This window comes from Euprymna scolopes, chromosome 7, assembly GCF_053919585.1.
Source record: "Euprymna scolopes isolate OS-2025 chromosome 7, ASM5391958v1, whole genome shotgun sequence".
Lineage (NCBI taxonomy): Eukaryota > Metazoa > Mollusca > Cephalopoda > Sepiida > Sepiolidae > Euprymna > Euprymna scolopes.
Window position 1 is genome coordinate 100,357,641 of NC_136488.1, and position 17,175 is coordinate 100,374,815.

The following is a 17,175-nucleotide window of genomic DNA, read 5'->3' on the forward strand; positions in this document are numbered from 1 at the left end:
ATAATTAGAGAGAAAAAATTGTGCTACTTTCAGTAACAAAGACATACTTTAGATTGTGATGCTCGTAGAAATTAAGATAAGATTTTATTATAATGGATGAATGCGACGGCAAATATGTGCAAAAACTATGTAAGATAGTAGCCAGTAGTCTGGTCATAATGAATTTATATGTGGTGTGTGCCTTTGCCAAACTATGTTTTTTTTTCTAAAGGGAATAATTGATCCTATTTTATTAATATAGAGATAATTAATGAGGAAATTAACATAGAACGAAAAGTAGATAACAGACAATTCAAATATGGATCAATTACAAAATGGAATCAATGAAATCGATTGAAATTTTAATTTTAATGCAAGCAGATACTAATAAGTGTAGCCATTTCCAATTTTATGTAATTTCTACCAAACGGAAGTTATTGATTTATGTATTAATCTGTATGTTACTGGAGGAAATTCATGGCCTGTTACAAAATGTAATCAATGAAATCAATTGGAATTTTAATTTTCAATAGCAAAATGTAGAGACAAATAAATGACATAATTGACTGGCTAATTAGAATCAAATATCAATATGTCAAATGCACTGCTATTTAGGTGTAATATGTAAAATGCAACAAGATAATTTTATATATATTTTAACTTGATGACGGTAAAGTCTTTAAAGCAGAAATAGTTAGACATTTCATTTTAAAATGTGGATACAGCAAACAGCAGATGAGTTACATTCAGGTCATATTTGTAAAATCCGTGGGAAAGTTTTCTTTTCCAGAGCTCAGCTTTCAAGTCATTTCAGATACCATGACCACAAACAGTCTTAAATTGATTATGATAGATGTCTTCCTTAAAGACAAGCAGAAAATGCATGTCTGTTCTGTGGTAAAGTATGCAAGTCAGCAATTTGTCAAGGATTTGCAATTATATTATATCTGTATTCATCACTCTATGGTAAAGAGCAATGTTTATTTATATGTAAATATATATCCGTCCAGTCACATAAAAGTCTGCCTCTTGGTAAGGAAAAGGAGAATGCAAATCTATTTCCATAATGAGCTTGTTTCCTTTACCAATTTTAAAGGTCTAGCTGTCCAGCCCCAGAATTAGAGGAAGAAAATAAAAGATGCAAAGTTGATGTCATTTTTGTTTTCATTAGATCATTATAAACTTTGTTCAGTCGTTAACTATCCTAGTAAAAGTTTTAAAAAAGTATCAGAAAGACTTATATTGGAAAACAAATAGCAATTCAGACGCTCTCCCTTGAAATGAATTCTGAAAGATAATCCTCCACTAAATAAAATGTTAGTTTTTTTTTTGTTTCTTTAGATCATCAGAAAATGATAATTTGTATTTGAAAAATTAAATTACTGACATACAGAGTGGAACGATAAATTTGTCACACTAAAGCAAACAATACTTTATGTTAAAACTTTTATTGAAAAAAATTAATTCAGGTAACTTAATTATGTAGTATTCAATGTAGTCGCCTTCAGCCTCAATCACCGCCTCAATATGGGTTTGGAACTGAGAGCATGCTTTTTGCACAAGCACCGGCAAGAGCTCGGCAAATACTCAGCAGATGGCAGCAATCAGGTTGGCTTTGGTGTTGTAGGAGGTCATGTTGGTGATGTCCTCCACATATGACCAAACGAAGTAGTCCAGCAGATTCAGGTCGGAGAGGAGGGAGGGGGCAATGAGAGAAAGCTACAAAGTCGTAGCAATTCTACTAAAGCCAAACCTAGGTCTCTTTGGATTTGTGGGCCGGCGCCAAGTCCTGCTGCCACATTCAGAGTCTGCCAGCGACCACTCGATTGCACCAAGGGATCACCACACTTTTCAACACATCTAGGTATACTTTGGTGGTGACTTTTAAACTGACTTCCAAGATGTGAGGTGGTATGATGTGGTTCTAACTCAAAACCACACCAAAGACCATAATCGTGGCCAGAAACTTCATTGAGCTGTGCCCTTAAGTGTTGAACTGTTCGCATTTGCATTTTGAGGGTGCTGGTAATGGTCCTGTTGTCATAACTTGGATCGGTAGAAAGCAGGAGTTGTACTGCAGTGCATTTTCGATCTCTTTTGTTGAATATTGTATCACTTTCAGACCGGATAGAAGGCTCCTATCGCTCTTGGGATTTGTACAGAACTAACCAACTAGTCAATAGTCTGCAAGAAAAAACAGAAACCGGTTTTCATCAAACAGAAATGGAATCATATCGTCTTTTCTAAGGTGACAATTTTATCGTTCCACCCTGTAATTCTATGATTCTATATGAATAAAATTAAAAACACTGGCATGATAACTACATTGGTGGAAGACATGGCTGGGGCACTAAATGTTTTGGTTTCGATTTTAGCTGATGGCATCTCAAGTCATTTTGTTTTAATTGTGAAATCAGTACTTCATATTAGATGCAAAATAATTTTGAGTAGAGAAGTGATTCTGCAATAATATGAAATCTGCATGAATTGAAAAATATTTAAGTGTATTTTACGACTCAACAAGGCTGCACCCAAAAAATTCTTGAAACTATTCCAAAGAAACTGAAAATTTGAGGAATAGTTATTAATTCTTGAAACTATTCCAAAGAAACTGAAAATTTGAAGAATAGTTATGAATTCTTGAAACTATTCCAAAGAAACTGAAAATTTGAGGAATAGTTATTAATTCTTGAAACTATTCCAAAGAAACTGAAAATTTGAGGAATAGTTATTAATTCTTTAAACTATTACAAAGAAACTGAAAATTTGAGGAATAGTTATTAATTCTTTAAACTATTACAAAGAAACTGAAAATTTGAGGAATAGTTATTAATTCTTGAAACTATTCCAAAGAAACTGAAAATTTGAGGAATAGTTATTAATTCTTGAAACTATTCCACAAGATGCTGACCCTCGGGGTTAATACCACCAACACGATAGAGAGAAAAACTATAAAAAAAAAAAGACTTCTTTGAAAAAGGTGTCTTACACTGAAAACCTCAGATAATAATAAAAAAAGAAAATATTTTCAAATTTATGTAACACTAGAGCTACATTCCAAGATCCAAATAGTTATTTTTCATGCAAACAGCTCCTCCAGCATATTATTATTATTATTATGCCAATGCCAACTCCTTTTGTGCATATACTCCTCAGAAAAAAATTCTTTGCTTAGAAAGAAAAAATGCATGACAATGCCAGAAAAAAGAAAAATCTATTTTCTCTGAGAAGTACATGCATGAGAAGAGCCAGTATTGACATAATAACTGATTGGTTCTGCATAATGAAACGGGCCTGTAAAAAAAAAAAAAAAGTACCGAAATTTTAACATACTCGAGGAGCTGTTTTTGCATGAAAAATAAATATTTGGATCTTGGAATGTAATTGTACTGTTATTCTTCTATATGTGTTCTGTTGTTGTATTTAACATACATTGAGCTTTCAAACAAAAAAAAAATGGATTGGTGTACATTTTACAAAAAAAAAAGAAGCATACATACATACATCCTGTCATAAGGTTTTTAAAGTAGAAAATATAGGGTGGGGGAGAGAGAAAGGAGGTATCTGATGACATTAAAATTGTAAGAAGTATTCTTCCTGTGGATATAATCAAATTCATTCAGGTAAACATGCTTTGGAATTTAGTTAATAGGAAAATAAAATAAATCAAACTAGTAGAACATAAAAAAAAAAAAACGCTTGCGTTCAAACAAAATTCCTCTACAAGGTTTGTTACACTTAAAACAAATGCAGGAACCTGATGATTCCAACTATGTCATTGGTCTTGCTCACAGTTCAACCATTGAAAACAGATGCGCAGACAGCTTTGCTTTACATATGTTGCTAAAGACATTAAAACTTTATCAGAGCATATATTGTTTAGCATTCTAAAACGAAAATATTATTTCCAATTGACTTTTTTTTTTTCAAACTAATTTATAAACAGTACTTGGTCTCATTAGTCAAAGGCAGGAGAAATTCCTCAGTCTTCTTACCTCAAATCAATTTTAAAATTTCACTTCACTGTTTGTAAACTATGAATGCGCAAATATGTAATGATATTTCACATTCTTACATCAAGGTTTATTTGCATTTCAGCAAACTGTAGTTAATAAATATTAATTTCCCAGATCAGTATATGATATATTCATAAAAATAGGGGGTTTCTTTCACTTACAGGCCTCCATAAATTTCATTATGCTTTTAAACACTGAAATTTTTTAGCCTGTTATAAACATATTCTTTTAATTAAAAATTAAAAGTTTAATTTTTTTATAAAACGCACATACTGGATTAACTAATTGGCAATTGTGCAGTTCTTTCCTTTTAAAAGAGGTTGCTTATTTAGACTTACACTTAGTTAAAAAGTTAATTTTAGATTCTTAGGGATTATAAAGTTCTGAATACAAAAGGAAATCTCTAGTTGAATTGAATTGTCGCGCTTTAATTTTGAGAAAATTTAAAACAATTTGGCCGCTCCCAGTTCCTCAAAAAAAAAAAAAAATACTTGATCACTTTACAGGATTTTTAGAATATGAAATCTTCATTCTGTGACGAGTACATACGTCATGAAAATCTTTCTGCATTTTTCTTTTTTTTTTTTTTATAACCAAGAGTAACTCTAAATAAGCACCAAAAAGACGAATGTTACCAAACGCAATAAAATTTGCTTTTCTATTGACCTGTATAATTTTCACGTGTGCTTACTAATAAGATGTATAACTCAGACATTTGTTATCATTACTTTTACTCAGCCAAGTCAGTACAGTACACTTTGTCATGACTGCCAATTCTGGAGGGGACTTGGTCATAAATTCCAAACTTAAACAGCAATCAAGTCTCCCCCAAAATTATACATTCAAGTAGAAAAGTAAATTTTCTTGCATTGCCAATCGTCAATTCCTCCACTATCCAACAATCATGAGGTTGTTTGCTCAGCAACTGAGAAGACTAACATGCTTGCCAGACGGTTTGCCTCCAACTCCACACTGGACTCTGCTAACCACCCCCTCCCTGACTTTCCTTTGCAGACAGACACCACACTAGACGATATGAAAATCACCCCTGCTCAAGTGCATGTTATCATAAGAAAGCTTGACACTGCAAAAGCATGTGGACCTGATCTCATCCCGGCTGTGCTATTAAAAAAGTGTGCCGCCGAAGTAGCTCCAGTTCTCTCCAAACTTTACAACAAATGCCTTAATGAATCTTGCTTTTCAGCCTGCTGGAAAACTGCTTCTGTAGTGCCAGTTTTCAAGAACTATAATCAACCAAGCTCTAGTCCATCACCTTACAGATGCTAAACTTCTGACTGACCAACAATATGGATTTTGGCAAAACATCCTAACTGTAATCTCAGAACGTATATACCAGTCACTGGACAAAGCGGGGGAGGGTAGAGTGGTAGCTCTAGATATATCTAAGGCTTTTGACAGGGTATGGCATGAGGGTCTTCAAAAGAAAATCAGATCATACAACATCATTGGAAGAATACATAACATAATTAAATCCTTCTTAGATAAGAGAAAAATCCAGGTTGTCCTTGACGGTCGTACATCTAAACAATATGATATAAATGCAAGAGTGCCTCAGGGGTCTATCCTTGGACCTCTGTTATTCCTAATATTCATAAATGACCTCCCTGACAAAATTGTGAGATGGGTATGTATGCTGATGACACCACAGGAAAACAAATGAGCACATATCTAAAAAAATGGCAGAAACACTAGAAGACCTCTGATCCGTAGTGGAATGGAGGAAAAAAATGGATGGTCATGTTCAATGCGACCAAGACTAAACTTGTTTCCTTCAATAAACCTTCCCTACTGCTAATAGCAATGGCCGATGACTGTTTATCTGAAAGTACATCTTTTAAACTCCTCGGCCTAACGTTCACAGGAAACATGAGTTGGAACAATTGCATTGAGAACATTGCCAGGACCGCTGCGAAGAAGGTGGGTTCTCTCTACCGTGCTAGAAAGCTATTAACGCCTGAAAGTATCCTATACCTCTATAAGGCCACCATTCGCCCATGTATGGAGTATTGTTGGTGTATCTGCCACTAGTCTCTCGCTCCTAGACAAGGTTCAAAAGAGAGTCGCCAATCTGATAGGTCCTGAACTGTCAGGTAAACTTCAGCCTCTGTCACATCGACGAAATGTTGCATCCCTCTGCCTGTTCTACAAGTACTTTAACGGTGAATGCTCTGACGAACTGCAAGCACTTGTGCCCCCTTGACGCAAATACTCCCGACAAGCAGCTAAATCCCACTCCTTCACAGTAGAGATCCCTAGATGCAAGAGAGCCTTCTACTCCAGTAGTTTTTTCCCCAGAACAGCTAGACTTTGGAATTCCCTTCCGGGTCCCTGTTTCCCCGACTGTACTGACATGCAGAAGTTCAAGTGCAACTTGAACCGACATCTTGCTGCCCAACTTCCTACACAGTACCCCTGATGCTTATGTCCCTGATAGTAGCCCCCTACAACAAAGTGGCAATGTGCCTTGTTTGGGGTGAAAATGTAAAAAAAAAAAAAAAAATTTGGTAACAGTTATTTGTTGCTCTCTTTTTTTCACACCCTTTTTTGTCAACTATACTGTACAATCAACCGCTTATACAACTACTTTTTTTTTTTTTCAAATAAAAATCTTGTATTAGATTACTCTCTCTCTCTCTCAAACATGTTACATATAATTAAAAAGACTCATTGTAAAATCTATGAAATCGACTTCATCAAACCTCTTTTTATTTAAAGATTGAAGGTTTATTTGGAGCAATTTTTCCTTTTTCTTTTTTCATTTAAAAACAAAAACCGACATTACATTAACCAATGGAAGCATAAACATCAGTATTAATGGAAAAATCAACATAATATGAAGTCGAGAACATGAATTCTGCTTCTGTTAAAACGGTTTCTTTCTGACTTCCTCTTAATGTTTAAAAATCTTAACAATGAAAAATCCCTTCTGATTAATACTTATGTAAGTCGAGTTTTATTTTAAAACTCTACCTAAAAATCTAATATTTACTTTGAAATGTTTTTATTTTTGGAATAGTTTTATTTAAATTTTATCAAAATATTTACTTTAGACTTCAATTTTATTTTCAGAATGGTTTTATTATAGACTAGCAGGCCGTCTGGTGTTTCCTGGTCATAAAATACACAAATATATTTTAATTCATACAGAAACTAAGACATGTACATACAAGTATTATGTTTTTAACGGGGGGGGGGGCACCAAAGTTCAAGCAAAGACCATATGTGGGGGCAACCCCACATCTAAGACCATTGTTCTTGTAGCAATCAGTTATTGGTCAATGTAGGGGAAACCCTTCATACCAATTGTCACTATCCTATTCCTCGGGGAGCTGGTTCCCATTTCCCCAATCTCTCCACATTAAAAAAAACGGCCTTGTGCCTAATTTGCTCAGTGGGGAAGCAAATAAATCCGGCATACAAGTATTATGTTTTTTTCTAAACCGTTCACTTCTTGTAAGTAAAACAAAGAAAAAATATTTTAAACCCAAACCTAAAGACAGCGAGTCAAGTATGATAAACTATTAGGCCATCTTGAAACGATCTTTAAAAAGTGTTTTCAAATTCAGATTACTAATGTTAATTCTTAACATCGGTAACCTGTCATAAGAATGATTCGTGCACGCACATTCATGAAACAGTTGACAAACAGATAAAAATCCAATGACCCACCACATACCAATTTTTCAATTTTGACTCCTTAGCAACCCTTTTTTCCAGATGAAAACTGATTAAAAAGTTTTCCACATGTCTGAATACCCTATATATCAAATTTAAAGTCTTTAAGTGAAGAATTTGTTGAGTATCTAGGTTGAGAAGTGTCCTCACACATAGATATATCGATTTTAAAAGTTTACATAAAAAGTCTTCACTTTTCAAGGTTTTTTTTTTAATATTTTGTAATAAAAATATATTTTTTTTGCTTTTACAGGTTTGTTTTTTAAGTTTAAATGAAAAGTACCTTTTAAATTTAAAATGAATCTATTTTTATTATAAGATATTTAAAAAAAAACTATTACAAAGTAAAGACTTTATGTAAAATTTTAAAATATAATCTTAAAGTAATCATTTTTTATATATAGTTTTAAAATTAAACTGGAATTATGCAAGTATTAATTAGAAGGGACTTTTCCTGGGTATACACCTGCAAGATTTCTACTTAAACAGAAAGCGGAAGTCAAGAAAGAGTTTTATTTAACACTAGCAAGTCGCCCAGTCGTAAAATATACTTAAATAATTTATGCAAATTTCAATTTTTTTTTATTATTATAGAACACATACTCTATTGATTATTATATTGTACCCAATATATACATAATAAGGATTAAAAATTTTTTTTTTTAAATATGACTTCATTGCCACCAACTAAAATTGAAACTAAAACCTTCAGCACTTGAGCCCCAGTCATTATTTAGCACTTCAGCCTTCGTTGTTACTGTCTGGGCTATTGCCAGATGGATAAAAAAGGTTAAAATCAAACGACTTCAAGCTAAAAATGTGCAAATATGCATATTCAGAAGTTAGTCGATTTATCTTTGCCAAGGTCAACTGTATTGTTTTGGATTTTGACCCCTTAGCAGCTATTTTTGTCGGCTAAAAACTATCAAAAGTGTTTCAGGGGTTCAAATACCTTATATATCAAGTTCCAAGTCTTTAGACCAAATCTTCAGAGAGGAGTTTTGTAGAGATGTTCACACACAAGGTCACTTATATATATATATATATATATATATACATACATACATCTGTGTGCTAGAACGTTTTCATCCTAAATTCTATGCAATTATACACAATGTAAAAAACCATGAATAAAATCAAGCATAATAGTTAAATGAAACCAATGATCTAATAAGAAACCATAAAAATGAATGCCCGTTTTTCAAAGGAATATGCAAATTAGTTAACCTTCATGAAGTCACTTGAATATCCATGTCTGAGCATATTAAGAAGTTTGTTTTTAATAACTTTTTAAATAGAAAAAGCAGGCTTTTAATATCCATATCAGAGCAAGAAAAAAGAAAACAAAAATGAAACTTTATAAGTATATAGATAACCAGAATTTCTTATGTTCCTTAATTTTACTCTGTCCTGGTAGTGTATATTACATTTATAGAATTATTTATGTGCACAGAAACGTCCGGATATAGTTTTTTGTGTGCTGGATTAGTGCTACTAAAACAAAGGTCCATATACTAACACCAGTACGCAAACCATCAGTTGCGGCACACGAGTTCATACTAAAAAAAAAAATAGAACCGACAAAGATCATATATTAAGAAATATAAAAATGTAGGAAATGTCTTTAATACTTAAGGTTCCCAAATCTATCCCCCAAAATTTTCCACTTTCCAAATATTCATTACAAATAGTTTCAAGAGTTTCTTAAATTTATGTTTGAAATCAAACCCGTGTACGAGAACATTCTTATGACCAAATATGATAGTTTTTATATTTTTGTCATCGAAATTCTTTCCACAATTGATTGCAGACATTACATAAAAAGGAACAGATATTCTTAAGATTCAATTAGATACATGTGCTTAGTGATGAGAATGCTATTTTAAACTGAAGCATCATAGAAACACCCTCATAGACATGAAAACATTTTCATCAGGTCTCATGCTTCAGGTTAGATGTTTCGTGAATAATTTGCAATTTTTCCTGTCTGTTGCCATCTCACTTGCACTGTCTGGGCCATCAACGTTAATGTAGGAAATACACATTAAAACCTTTTGCATGTCTAAGGCAGGTGACATGGTCACACCAGTAGCAATGTTATTATGCAATATACTTTTTCATGGAGGCCTGTAGACTGAAACCAGTAATATTCTCCACCCAATGCACTGCAGCCAGGATCGTGTCTTAGAGCCACACAAGAGTACAGGTTGGATATTTGTGTCGCATGGCATCACCCTTGTACACAATGACATCCCTGCATTTTGTTTAATTGTTGACAGCTGCTTGAAGACTCCATGTGGCAGATATACGTTATCTCATAGTTGTGCCAGTTCACCCACTGGAATTGTGTTATCATGGTAGGTGAATTTAATGACTCAACACCAGCAACACCCTCCATGGAACGAGGACTCGACAGGTGCTGCAAATGAAATTAGTTGCATCTACTACACGCAGCACCAACAAATTGAAGCAACTTTTGTGACACTGCATGTTCTGCATTTTATAGAGTTCAAGCCAGTTCCAAACTTACAGATGCTGCATGATGAGTTATAAAAAGGCATTTTTGCACCAACCTAATTAAAGTCTTTTACCAAATTTGAAACTAGCATTTTTTATATTTTTTAAAACTTCCCACCTGTGAATATCACGTACAACCATCTTGGTTTTAATAATGCTACCTATATTAGTTATGATTAATATTTTTTCTTTTAACGTAAAATTACAAAATATTAAGTGAATCCGAGATAAGTTTCTGTAGCAATTAACAGAATTAATTTTTATCCTCAGGAAACAATTCAATTTTTGCAAAAAAGAAAATAGAAATTTTACTCAAAGATAAATGCTGAAAGTTATAATTGGATCAACAGGTTTTGAAAAAAATTTAAAAATACTTGTAAATTAACAAACAATATTTAAAATTCATACTTTTTTTATTCAAAGACCAATCTGTATTTTATCAAATCTATCCTATCACAGTTATTTTAAAAAAAAGAAAAGACCCCCCCCTTTTTTAGTTTCGAAACAAAACCATTTTAAATAGTTACAAGAAGCAAGAAAACCCACAAACTGAAATTAATTTGGAAAGAAATCCCCATTCAAGTCGAAAGTCAAACAGAAACTTGGTTTACATTTTGACAAATAAACAGTCCTGAATAGACGCATGTCCTCTATCCTGACCATCGACAAAGCCAAACTCTTTGCCAAGAACTTTGCAGTAAACTCCTTATGCGATCAGGACCTCTACCTCTCAAATTTTCTCCCAAGACAGAAAATAATCAGAGTGATACCCACATATCTGTTTGTGATATTGCCACATATAAAAAAATCTTGAAGCCACCAAAGCAACTGGTCCTGACAATATTCCAATTATAGTACTCAAGAAACTGCAACTAGAACTGGCACCCATTGTTGCAAAGCTGCTCAGTCAATACCTAAAAGAGAAATGCTTCAACACACTAGAAAACCCCATAAGTTTGCCCAATATTTAAAAATACTGGAGATCAGTCTTGTGCATTTCAGTAGAGACTAAGCAGTCTTCTATGTGTCGTGAACAAGTTGCTTGAATCAGTGTTAAATAGAGAAATCGTCACCCACCTCAGTAAAAACAACTTACTCAGTGACAAGAAACATGGTTTCCATTCTGCGAGATGTATAGATCGACAGGGATTTCTTTAAAAGCAATAGCTCAACATATCAGAAACATTTGATAGGGTTTGGTATAAAAGGTCTATTTCACAAGATTTTCAGCTGAGGGATATCTGAAAATATCTTCTAAACAAAATCTTTTCTCTCCAATAAGTTTTTACAAGTAGTTGTCGATGGGTAGAAGTCCAAAGCTAAAAGTATCAATATTGGCGTACCTCAGGGATCCATCCTGGGCTCAACTATCTTCCTTCAAATCGCACTAAGTTCTTCGTTGGCATACATAAAGATGACACTACGATTTATGTCAACATTTCAAAGACCAATAATGACTAAGATCTCTCCAGGTGTTTCTCTTCTGACTTTGATCATGTGGTGCAATGGAGAAAAAAGTGATTGGTTAATTTTAATGCATCCAAAACTAAGCTATCATATAGTAATACACACGGACGAAAAAAACGCTTTGGATAATTACAGATTTCAAGGTAGTTCTACTAAAATAGACATATTTTTCAAACCAAAGCACTTCAAGTCTTCAAATTACTATCATTTTGTTCGGAAATGAATATACTTTCAAATGAATTAATAAATATGAATGTACATTATATATTTTAAGAGTTTTAAGCAAATAAAGTGATAAAAATGTGAACGTCATAAAATGGCGTTTTTGGTAAGGTTTTATAATGACCCTCCCTGTTTTCTAAAGGCCCGTACCATGATTGTATGAAGAATTTCATTATGAAATTTGGAAACCAATCAGAAGAGGTGTTAATCCTAATACTGTCAAGTGTCAGAAATATTTTTTACCATTTCTTTTTTTGTTGTGTTAAAAGACTTTAATATGACGAGTATCGAACATTTTGAAAAAAAATTTAATCGGACACTCATTAGTAAATAAATAATTCTTTTAACTATCTTTATCAATTAAAAGTATTATTTTATGTTGAGTAGGACCGCGGTAATTGATAATAATTTAAAAAGACCTACCCGAAAAAAATGTTTATTTTTCGAGTTTGGTCAAATTAAGTTAGCATTAGCAGCAGCACTGCAGCAGTTGTATTAGTCATAGCACGGTATAAACAACACGCGTTCTTTAATTTTTATTCACGAACGAATTAAGAAAAACATGAAAATATGAATATAAATGTTCTGATATGTTTAATTAGAGCTATTTTGTAATCAGAATAACATTAGTTTAGAACTATTCGGTTTTCAGAATGTATAATAACAACAATCCCAACCAATTCGGCATTATGAATCCATTATAATTTCTCACATTTCTGGTCAAATTTAAAAACATGGTTAAAAAACTCAAAATAAACTTTTGTAGATATATAGCTTGCATGCACTTTTATTCATTGCATTAGTTTTGAACAGCGAATTAAAACAATGTTTTACTGCGAACAACCACAAATGTTTTTCAAAATCAAAAGATGTATGAAAATCTTGTTTGTATCACTATACACATAGATTTGAAAAAGTTGTCAAAAAAACAAATAAATGTTATCAAAGGCAAGATAAGTTACTTTTCTACCTAACTGGACATGTTTTTAGTGTTTATATTTAATGTAACATGTTTATTCAGCTCGAAAAACAGTGTTTACCGATGTATTTGAAAATTTAAAATAGCAGCCGATTCTCTTTGAGGCGGTAAGTTTGGGGAAATGAGTTATAAATAAAAAACCAGACAAAATACTGTTAGAAACTCGCTCAATATATGTTACCGTGACATAGGCAGATATATATTCGGCGGGTTTTTAACAGTATTTTGTCTAGTATTTAATTTTTAACTCATTTTCCCAAACTTACCGTGTGAAAGAGATAGTCGGCCACCATTTTTATCTTTCCAATACATCGGTAAGCACTGTATGTTTTTTGAGCTGAATAAACAGGTTACATTAAATAAAAATATGCTTTGCATAACATTTGTTATAATTTTTTATATTTTTTTGGAGAACTTTTTCGTACCTCTATGGTAAGTAATAAAACGCACAAAGACTGTTGAGCATTTCCTGAGAACAAGACAAATGTCAGTTAGTTGACACTTAAATATTTGAAGTCTTGAGAATGACTTAAAAATAAATAGTAAACAAAATACTGTAAACAACCCACCTACTAAAGTTATGTGTGGCAAGTCTCCTCCTAAAACACTCTTTAACCCTAACAATAACACTAAGTTCAAGTGGCAACCCCCCCCCCCCAACAAAATACCTCTGTAAGCCACATACGAACCTCTAAAACAAACAAACAAAAAATAGATCCTTCCTTAAAGAAGGATGCACATAAAAAATAAATTAGTTAACTCCTAAAATGCTGGAAATGGTGAATTATTTTACATTAAATTTTTGTGAAACTAACCCCCCCCCCCCCCCCGACTAATATTGTTTTTGTTTCTGTCAAGTCTTCAGTATGTTCACACATAATTTTCCTTAGCCCTACAATTAATTCAAAGTCCGAATGGCAACCCTCCCCATATTCTCATTGCATAGAAATGCTCTTTAAACCGCACAATTGTCTTAAAAAAATAAAACAAAAAGCATACAGGATTTATCTCCCATAAAAGCCCCAGTTAACTGCCCTAAATCACTAGAATGACCTGTAATGGGGAATTATTTTACATTAAATTCTAAAATAATTTGTTTATCTTTCATTAAAGTTTTTCATGGCATTTCATACATAATTGCCTAAAAAGGTAAAATCACATTTTGGAGGGGTGGTCAGAAGGGGTTGGGTTGGGTTAAACAGAAGGTGTTAATCTACAATAATACCAAAGAAATATTGCAATCTATTCATTTTTAAATGGTCCTATGTTTAGATTTAAGTTTTTTGTACATAAAGCACATTACAATTCAACTGAGTTCTCCAACTTCTTTTCTGTTTATGGATACATGGCATTTTTAAGGGATTGCAGCATATTTATGCACATTTACTGCAGATTATTTGGAAACCATAAACTTTGGGAGATTTTCAGTTGCATATTCTGATTCCTTGTACAAAAATACACTTATATGGTAAATTTCATTGCTTAATCTTCTGTTTCAACAAAGATATGACATTTTTACTGAAAAAGTGTAAAAAATGTGACAAAATGCATATGGTCTTAAAGAGGGGAAAATATCCAAACACGCAGGGCATAAAAATAGTCATAACTTCCTTAATTTTAATCAGATTTTTAAAATTTAAAAAGATTCTTTCTAAGCTTATCAAGCTCTTTCTATGTATACCAATATTGAAATATTTTAAGCTATTTCAATTTTTTCATGTGTATTGCTAATTTCATCATAAATGCACTGATCCCCACTTAATATGAATGGCTCTCATCTAAAAGAGGCTCCCTGTTTTGATTTTCATTTCTAGACCTGAAATGGAAGGCTTACAAAGACTTGTACATCATGTCCATTGCCAAGGTTACTGAAAAAATGTTTGTCATTTTACGGCTTCAGTAGGTATCTCAATCCCGATGCAATTTACTAGCTGTATAAAGAGTCAGGTACGTCCTAAAATACAGTACGATTGCCATATCGGGGCAGGAGCTGCTTGGAGCAATCTATCATGGTAATCTTTTCATGGTAAGTGATCATTTGAGCTTAAGTATATGGTCCCCCATTGTCAAACTTTCACAAAAAACTTGTGTAACTACAATGAATATCAACAATTTCTCCCACTATCTGTGCCTCACCGGAAAATTCATGAACAAAGAGTCTTTCCTAGAACCGTCTGCTTATGGAACTCTTCCACTGGCTTGTTTTCCAGCTGACTAAAATATATTCATTACATTTATTGACTCGTCAAAAATAAATAAATAAAAAACAATAAAAATAAAACGCTCACTGGACTTTTATTTTCATGTCATGAGAAATAATTAATCTAATATATAAAAGACTATATGTCTGTGTCTGTCTCCCATATTTTCAAACTATTTCTTCCGAAACGAAAAGTTGCAGAGCAGCATTACGGGTCCTCAACTGATTGGAATTTTTATGGACCATCATGGGTCTTTAGCCGCGTTAAAATAGTTTTTAAGGAATCAAAAATGGGTCAAAATTAAAAAAATTGTTATACATTTTGTACATTCATCTTTTTTAAATTTTTAATTAGTTCATATGTGTGTCATGTTGGTATAGTAGTAACGTTATTAGCTTTGAATGCTACAGTTTTGCTTTCGGTTCTAGCTGATGGCACCCAAATACTTTTTTTACTTTTGAAATCATGACTATAATAATAGATATAAAATCTAGACAAATTAAAATATATCCAAGCATATTTTACGACTGGGAATTTGGTAAATTGGATTACTTAAGGGGACGGTTCATCAAGAACTTGTTCATGTTGGACTTGAAGATGACCATATTGTAGTCAGTTGGAAAGCAAGAAAATGGAACAGAGTTCCACAGGCCTGCAGTTCTAAGAAGCTTTGTTCATGAAATCTACATTTAGGTTTCAGCACAGATAAAAAGTGAGGGAAATTATGGATAGTGGTTTTAGCGGGACAAGTGTTTTTTGTGAAAGTCAGGCAAGGGGGCGGCATAGATTGGAGCTCAGATGAGCACTTACCACGAAAATAACAACAAAGTAGGGACAGGCTCGCAACGTCTCTTCTGTGGAAAAGAGGTTGCAGAGAAGAGAAATGGGCATCCCCCACTAGGCTACAAAGTCTCTTTTTAACTCTGTCAAGGCAGGATAAGCTGCTTCTAGCAGCTCCTTCCCAGATGTGGCAATAGTACACTATCCTTGGACATACTTGGCTCTTATACAAGTAGAGAATTGCATCAGCAGCGCGATATCTACTGGAGTGGTAGAACGATTCCACAATTTTTTCAGTAGCCTTGGCAACAGATTTGATGTACATATTCCATCTTAGATCAGGAATAAAGGTTAGACCTAGAAGCTTGTCAAAACATGGCGCCCCTTCAAGACGAGAGCCATTCATTTCAGTTGCTTTACTGGAATCAAGGTTTTTGATTAGCTTGGCAACATCATGCATAGATATTTGTTTATGTTGCATAGAATATTTTCAGACACAGGAAGGAGATACGGGGGCTGGGAGCTCTGATCACATAAGGTAGAATTAGCTGCAAAGTTCTTGGTAAACAGTTTGGCTTTGTCCGATACTGACGAGATTATCTCAGGTCCATTGATAATGATTTGGATAGAGTACACATTTCTATTCAAGATCCTGTTTGTTATTTGCCAAAACTGGTAGGCCCCAATCCACTGTTCAGGTACTTTGTACTTAATGGTTAAGCATACAACTCTCTCACGTTCTTTATTACTCTTTTACAGTGGTTGCTGGCAGTTCTAAAGACGGCTTTAGTCTCAGTACATCTACTACGTTGGAAACAATGGAAATAGTGATTTCTGTGCGCAATGACAGCAACACATTCTGGAGAGAACCACGGCTGGCTGTTAGGTTTTTGCTGGAATTTTTTGGAGGGTATGGAACAATTCACCATTCCGTGAGGTCTGATACTATAAAGGACACATTCTTTTTAAACATGGAATGCATAGGTAGATCTGATGTAGAAAAGCTATCCCAGTCAGCCATAGAGTATCGATATACCGTACGGTATGTCAGGACTTATATTTTGTTTTTATCTTAACAGAAACAACCAAGTGGTTGGAAGATCCCAGTGAAGACAAAACGGTGGATGAACATAACTCTGTTGTGAGAAAAAGGTCTAGAAGACTTGCATACTGACCAGTATTGGGCACATGGGTGGGTTTGGTCAGATTACACATCGCAAGTGCATCTAATCATGGTTCTGTCATTGTGCTGCTGTCTGGCAACAGAGGGTTGAGCAGATCCAACCGACACAGATGCTTTATAACTTATCTCAGATGC